The following is a 6,931-nucleotide window of genomic DNA, read 5'->3' as shown; positions in this document are numbered from 1 at the left end:
GTGTGTGTGTGTGTGTGTGTGTGTGTGTGTGTGTGTGTGTGTGTGTGTGTGCATGTAGAATGGAGTGGGGATATGCTCTGGCTTATTCCCAAAGTGAGGCATGCTATATCTTCCCCTCATGGTCCTATGGTACCTTGAACCTTTTGCGATATATCTTCTACTGACATTTGTTTGAGTTCCCACTGAATGTGTTCCTCTCATTGTTAGGTGCTTGTAACTAATACACTTAATATTAATTAGTGTTTATGAAAGATAAAGCAAGACTAAATGTACATATAATCCCTTTTCACTCCTCCCCCCACCTTAATTCTGTTTCTACATAGTACTGGTTCCACCAAATTCATGCTTAAAAGTAGCATAAATATTGGATTAGTCTTTGTTCAATCATGGTTAGGCTGCAGTTCCAAAGGTTACTCCCAAAGTTTGCTGCTTGGGGCATTAATGCTGTGCTGACTACAAAATACAGCAGAATGTCAACTCCCAAATTCCCATGTCTTATCTCCCAACCTTTCTGAACTCTTGTGGTTAGCCTGGTCTCTTCCTAGATGTGTGGGTTGAGTCACCAAATGAAACTAAGGGAGAATGAGGCAAAATTCATGGTGATGGATACTAACATGTCTGTTTTGAATACTGTCAGAGAACTGCTTGTTGTGGAATGTGTATACATATTTCACAATCTCTCCAAGAAATTTTCTTTATAAATCATTATGATTCCCCTGGAAGAAAATTACTTTTTTTTTTAAAATTTTTTAAAGCAGTCAGGGTTAAGTAACTTGCTCAAGGTTACACAGTCAGTTATTTCTGGGTGTGGTGCTAAGTATCTGAGCCCAGATTTGATCCCCAGGTCATCCCGACATTGGAGCCAGTGCTTTTACTCGCTGAGCCACCTGGCCGCCCCTAAGCAATTGGGGTTAAGTAACTTGCTCAAGGTAACACGGCCAGGTGTTTCTGGGTGGGTGCTAAGTGTCTGAGCCTGGATTCAATCCCCAGGTCATCTCAACACTGGAGCCGGTGCTCTTACTCTCTGTGCTACCTGGCCACCCCTTGGAAGAAAATTCTTAAGCAACCCCAACATGGAGAGCTTGCATCAAACAAATAAGCATATGGGGTTTGTACATGAACTAGACCCCCATTATATATGATATGTATGCATAGATATATGATATAAATACATAGATATATAGATATACACATACATATGTAAAATCTAATAACTGTATACATGTCTAAATACGTGTACAGTTGAGTCTGCTCTCTATACAGTCAAACCATTCACTTGTCAGAGCTAAGATTAGAATTTAGAATAAACAAGAACAGTAATGAGAAAAATGTGTGGAATCTACTTAAAAAAATCTAACCTTGATTTATTTAAATGAACTATTTTTTTTTTGCCTTTTCCTCCACTTTATTTCATACTCCCACCACACCACCACAATAATGACTTCTTCTTAATTTAAACTAAAAACCATTAGGGGTTCTGGAAAGGTGTGTGTGTACTAGGGGGAGGGGGAACGGTGTCACAGCCTGAGGTGTTTGGGGGGGAAGGGAGGAGACAAGTCAGTGGATGGTCTTGACAGGGCTCTTGAACTTGCTGGCTGCCTGAAGCTGCAGTTGATAGGCTATAGGGTGGATCTTGAAGCCATATAGGCTGGGCACAAATTGGTTGGCAGGCCGTTTGGGCCTGTACTCTGGATGTACCATGAAGAGCATGTGAGGAAAGCCAGTGCCAAAGTAAGCACCATCTGTGTGGTGGTGCCTGGATGACTTGGGGGTGTAAACATCGATGAACTTGGGGCAGTACAGCTTCGCCATGGCCTCACCTGGTGTGTCTGACAGTCCAATGGGTAACATGGGCTGGTTTTCACAATATACACGGGGACAATAGCCAAAGTCTCCCTGCTTGTATTTTCCCAACATCTGGGTGATGCCACGGTTTGTGAGGATGTAGCAGGCATGAATCAGTCCATACAGCATCTCAGCTGCCTACTTGATCGGGTCACTCTGGTTGGGGTTGTCTTCCAACTCCTCATCGGGTTCCGAGGCAAGGATCATGTCTAGTGCCTGCCTGTAGTGGGGCACCTGTTCATTGAGCCTTGTGAGGTTGAACTTATCTTGGATATAGTCTTCATCCACCTCACAGAAGAATTCATTGCCCCGAAGCCCATAGAACCATGGGATTCATGATACTTCCTCTGAGCTACTCATCTTTATGTTAGCTACTGGGCCAGGACTGGGAAGGGAGAGGAAGAAGTTGCTCCCAGGGTGGTGGCGGCAGTAGCCATTTTAATGAACTATTGAAAAAAATTGAAAAATAGAAGGAAGGAAACAAGCATTTATTAAGCACCTACTATGTGTTAAATGCTTTACAAATATCTTATTTGATCCTCACATTAACTTTGGGAGATAGGTGCTATTATTATTCCCATTTTACAGTTGAGGAAACTGAGACAGACAGAGGTTAAGTGACTGGTGTCACATAGCTAGTAAATATCAGAGGTTAGATTTGAACTCAGATCTTCCTGACTCCAGATTCAGCATTCTATCCACTGTGACAATCAGATGCCTCTAAAATAGACAAGAGAAATAGTCAACTTCAACTATAAAAATTTTATCTGTAAGTTCAACTGATACACATTATTTGCAACAAAATCAAATGAATCTAGAAAGTGCCTTAGTCAGCAAACATTTGATTTACTTGCCAAATGGAAAGAGATGGCTATCAAAGACAACACCAGGTTAGAATACAAACTTTTTTTTTGCAAAATCCTGTGAAGATGGATGATGTATGATTATGAACAGTATCTATTCATAAAGCAGAGAGGAGCATTAGAGGGTAATACTTATCTAAAACATGCTTGGCAAGTATCCAGATAAGTAAAGTCATCCCAAGGTCATTCCAAGAGGGGAAAAAAATACTATAGACAGAAGAACAGTAGAAAAGACTTACAAAAATTTTACAATTAGTTCTTTTCTTTTAACATTTTTTTATTGAAGGCTGTAAAAATAGCCAGAAATATAAATAAATGTCGATGCAATGATTTATATCCTAAAGCAAAGAATTTTCTTTCGATGCATTGTTTTCCTTCACAATGGCATTCAAATCACAGGAGGCAGTGATTCCAAGCCACTTCCTTTCCTTTGGGTGCACATTACAGGATTTCTGAATCAGTGTTTCCCCTCAAAGAGTCTTCCTCATTTATAAATCAAATTAATTTTCAATCTATTGTTTAAATGGAGCGCATTTTTTTCTTCTCCACAAAGAGGACCCATTGCTTCACAATTGGGTTGTAATGCAGAAGGACCAGTTTCTCTTGCTGTTGAAGGTGTAACCTGCCCCTGCTTGGCTCACCATTTTCACAAACAGGGTCTTTGACTTGCTCTTGGCAAGACAAGTAGAGGAGAGTAACATGGCAACGGAGACTAAGGTGGCCTTCCCAACTCGTTAAAAGGTGAGCTGCATGGAACCCTTCTGGCTACCTAGCAAGCCCAGTTCTTTTCTTTATCAAATATAATGAAACCACCATACTTGGACCTTCAAAATCACTGTTCCAGAGATGCTTACAGAAGGAGTAGAAGTAGTTCTACAAAGACAAGAAAATCAGATGTGTTGGCTTGAGTATAGAGTAGATTCATGCTGGAGATAGTACAGTTGGAAGGCCACTGAGCTATTGATACACATGGTATATAAAGGAGGGGAAGATACCAGAGGTGTGGAAATAATCTTGGACCTTATGTACAGACACAAAAAGTAAACAAGGGCCATCAATAACCATTGATTTTTATGTCCAACTGGGAAGAACTAGGTGGCACAGTAGATAGAGCACTGGGTTTTGGAATTGGGAAGACTTATCTTCATGAGTTCAATCTGGTCTCTGATACTTACTAGTTGTGTGACCCTAGGCAAGTGACTTAATCCTGTTTGCTTCAGTTTCCTCATCTGTAAAATAAACTGGAGCAGGAAATGGCAAACTACTTCAGTATCTTTGCCTAGAAAACCCCAAAGGTCAGGGAGAGGCAGACATGACTGAAACAACTGAACAACAATAATACGTCTAAACTCCCATCTATGCAAACTTTTAAGGTCATCTAGGCATTGACTGAGGGTTTCCTTAAAGAAGTATAGGGAATACTTTCAAAAATGATATTCAACAATGAATCACATTTTCATCATCTCATAATTGATTGAAAAATTAGGGAATGCTGTAAGACCACACTATGCTTGTTGTTCATTGTGAAAAAAGATATTTGATTGGGTACAGCAAAATTATAGGCTCTCTTAGAACATAAAGTCTCCCACCCTCTTATCAAGATCTTCAGGTTTTCTTGGAAGATGTAACAACAGAAGTAAACCTATCCAGAGACCCTCTGGTGATAAACTTTGGGTGAGATACAGGAAGATAGATGTGTGCTCTCGTCAAAAGTATTTGCCAGAATGATGGAGAAGGAGGAGATCCACCACAGAGTCCAGGTCAAGGACGGATTCCTTGCGGATAATGAGGTTTTCAGGTGCTTATTTGTGGATGACATTGTGTCGATTTCATCAAGCTCTAAGATATTACAGAGTTTCCTGAAAAATATATCTAAACATTTAAAGGAAGTTGGTCTGTCTATCTACACAAGAAAGACTAAATGGATGAAGAATATTTCTTGCACATTTTCAATATGGATCTGAATGGACACCCTATACACCTTTTCTACAGTATGAATATCTGGGACAGAGAGTAAGAAGGATAGTGAGTTAGGTCTAGAGTTGAAAGAAAAAGGGGAACAGGTTGGATTACTTTGGGGAAATTGCAAAGCACTTTTGCTGATCCCAATCTTCCCATAAGTTTAGTACAAAAATCTTACCAGTATTGCTATATGGTAGCAGGACTTCCATCTCTATTGCCTCCAAATAACTAATGATGAACCTTACATAAAGGGCACTGGAAAGTCAAATTGCAAGTATGAACAGATTACAACATTTAACCAATGAAATTTAAATTAATTTTAATTAATTAATTAATTAAATTAATTTTAATTAATTAATTAAATTAATTAACCAAAGAAAATTAAAAGAAAAACAGCAGTATATAGGATGTCATCAAAGAATTGTAAGACAGAAAAAAGACTGTCTGATAATGAGACAGCTGTGACATGGAGTGGTGGGTAGCCATTCAGAAGGCTTCACTATTGCCTCATGAAGTTGGGAGGAATTAAGGAATGCCTTTGGTTTGTCTAATGGACCTTATGTAGTGAACTTTTGGGAATATGTGACAGAACATTGTTCAGAATTGGAGATCAGTCAATAAACATTTATTAATAACATTTATTCCTACTATGTGCCAGGCACTGTGCTAGGTTCTGGAGATACAAAGAAAGGAAAAAAAAAACAATCCCTATTTTTAAAGAACTCACAGTCTAATGGGAGAGACGACATGTAGACAACCATGTACAAACTATATACGGGATATATTGGAGATTATCAATAGAGGGAAGTCACTAGAATTAAGGGGGGGGGGGGGGGTTGGGAAAGGCTTCCTATAGAAGGTTATAGTTATCTGGGACTTGAAGAAAGCCATGGAAGCCAGCAGTTCAAGATGAGGTGGAAGAGTTTCCTACCTATGGGTGGTCAGTACCCTCCTCAAGCTACAGCAAAAAGGCCAGTGTCAATGGAATGAAGAGTACATAGGGGTCACAAAATGTAAAAAGACTAGAAAGGTGGGGAAGGGGAGCCTACGCTAATCTAGTCACTATGGTCCTCTGCCCTTCTTCCCACTTCCTTGGGTGCTCCCTCTGAACCTCTAGCTCTAGAGTTTTTGTTTCTGTTTTTAAATCCCCTTTTGTTTTAGATCTTATGTTCTCATATTATTTCTAACTCACAGAAATTTGACTTATTTGGGTGACTACCTTATCCCTTGCCACCATTTCCCATACCCCACTTTACTCACTGTGCTCCTAGATCCATCACATTTAGAAAGAGCTGACATAATCTTTATTCCTTCCATTGCCACTCTGCTGCTGTCACTCAATTACTTTTTCTGATTTACAATTTACTCCATTCATTTATTCCACTGTCCAGATTCTTGAAGCAATAATCTCCCAGTATCCAATCCATTCTCTGTCTCTGTCTTTCTGTCTCTGTCTGTCTCGGTTTCTCTCTGTGTCTCTGACTGTGTCTCTCTGTCTCTGTGTCTCTTCTCTCTGTCTCTGTCTCTGTCCCTGTCTCTGTCTCTCTCTCCCTCCATATTCCTGTTCTCCAAGTGAATTCTTTTTCTCTTACAAAGAAAAATAGCTAAGCCAAACAGGTTGATACAGTGACCATATCTGACAGTATATGTGATGTTTGCCATTTGTCTCCCACTTCTTTACCAAGAAGATGGAGGTATTTCTTCATATTCCCTCCATATTTCCCTCCTTTCTCAAGGAGCTCAGTATATGACTCACAGTCTTGCTCTTTGCTTCATTCCATGCCTTTGTTGATTTACTGAAAAGGGCAGAAAAAGATTTTGTGTGTGAGGGAAAAGGATGAAGTTAACTTGTGAAGGATGTAAGGCATTGCACCTTTCATTTCTTTGGTTGCTGAAAAGAGGCAGAAAAATAACCATTGTTATACGAACAACTGATAAAATCAAATTGTGAAGAAATAGAGTTTTCCCATTACAATGTGAGAAGAGATATAGATTGTTAGAAGAACCAGATGGAGAATTGCCTCTTTCACAAATTAAGTTACTCATACATGAAAGGGCAGTGCTTTTTATTGGAATATTTGAATTGATGTTCCGTCAAACCCTTTGTCCTCCCAACTCTTCAACCATCTAAATTTCAGTGACAACTTCTGTCTCCACTCTATCTGAGCTATTTGGTTATACCTTAGAGCTTACTGTTACTCAATGCTATTCTGCTTCCATGATCTGTAAAATGAGGGACTCATTAGCATCTTGGGGTCCCA

General features: G+C 39.6%; 1 protein-coding gene and 1 pseudogene across 4 annotated transcripts in view; one reads left to right on the top strand and one right to left on the bottom strand.

Annotated features, from left to right (window-relative positions):
* The window catches only part of SLC16A12 (solute carrier family 16 member 12), a 115,763-nt gene that overhangs the window by 77,386 nt on the left and 31,446 nt on the right, over nt 1-6,931 (top strand). The gene's annotated exons all lie outside the window — the stretch shown is intronic.
* Nucleotides 1,381-2,205, bottom strand: LOC138168689 (casein kinase II subunit beta pseudogene; annotated as a pseudogene).

The sequence above is a fragment of the Petaurus breviceps genome, unplaced genomic scaffold (genome assembly GCF_028583685.1).
Source record: "Petaurus breviceps papuanus isolate PSGF00001 unplaced genomic scaffold, PetGlider_PUasm1.0 37, whole genome shotgun sequence".
NCBI lineage: Eukaryota > Metazoa > Chordata > Mammalia > Diprotodontia > Petauridae > Petaurus > Petaurus breviceps.
Note: the sequence above shows the minus strand (reverse complement) of the source record. Positions and strands in the feature narration are given on the sequence as shown.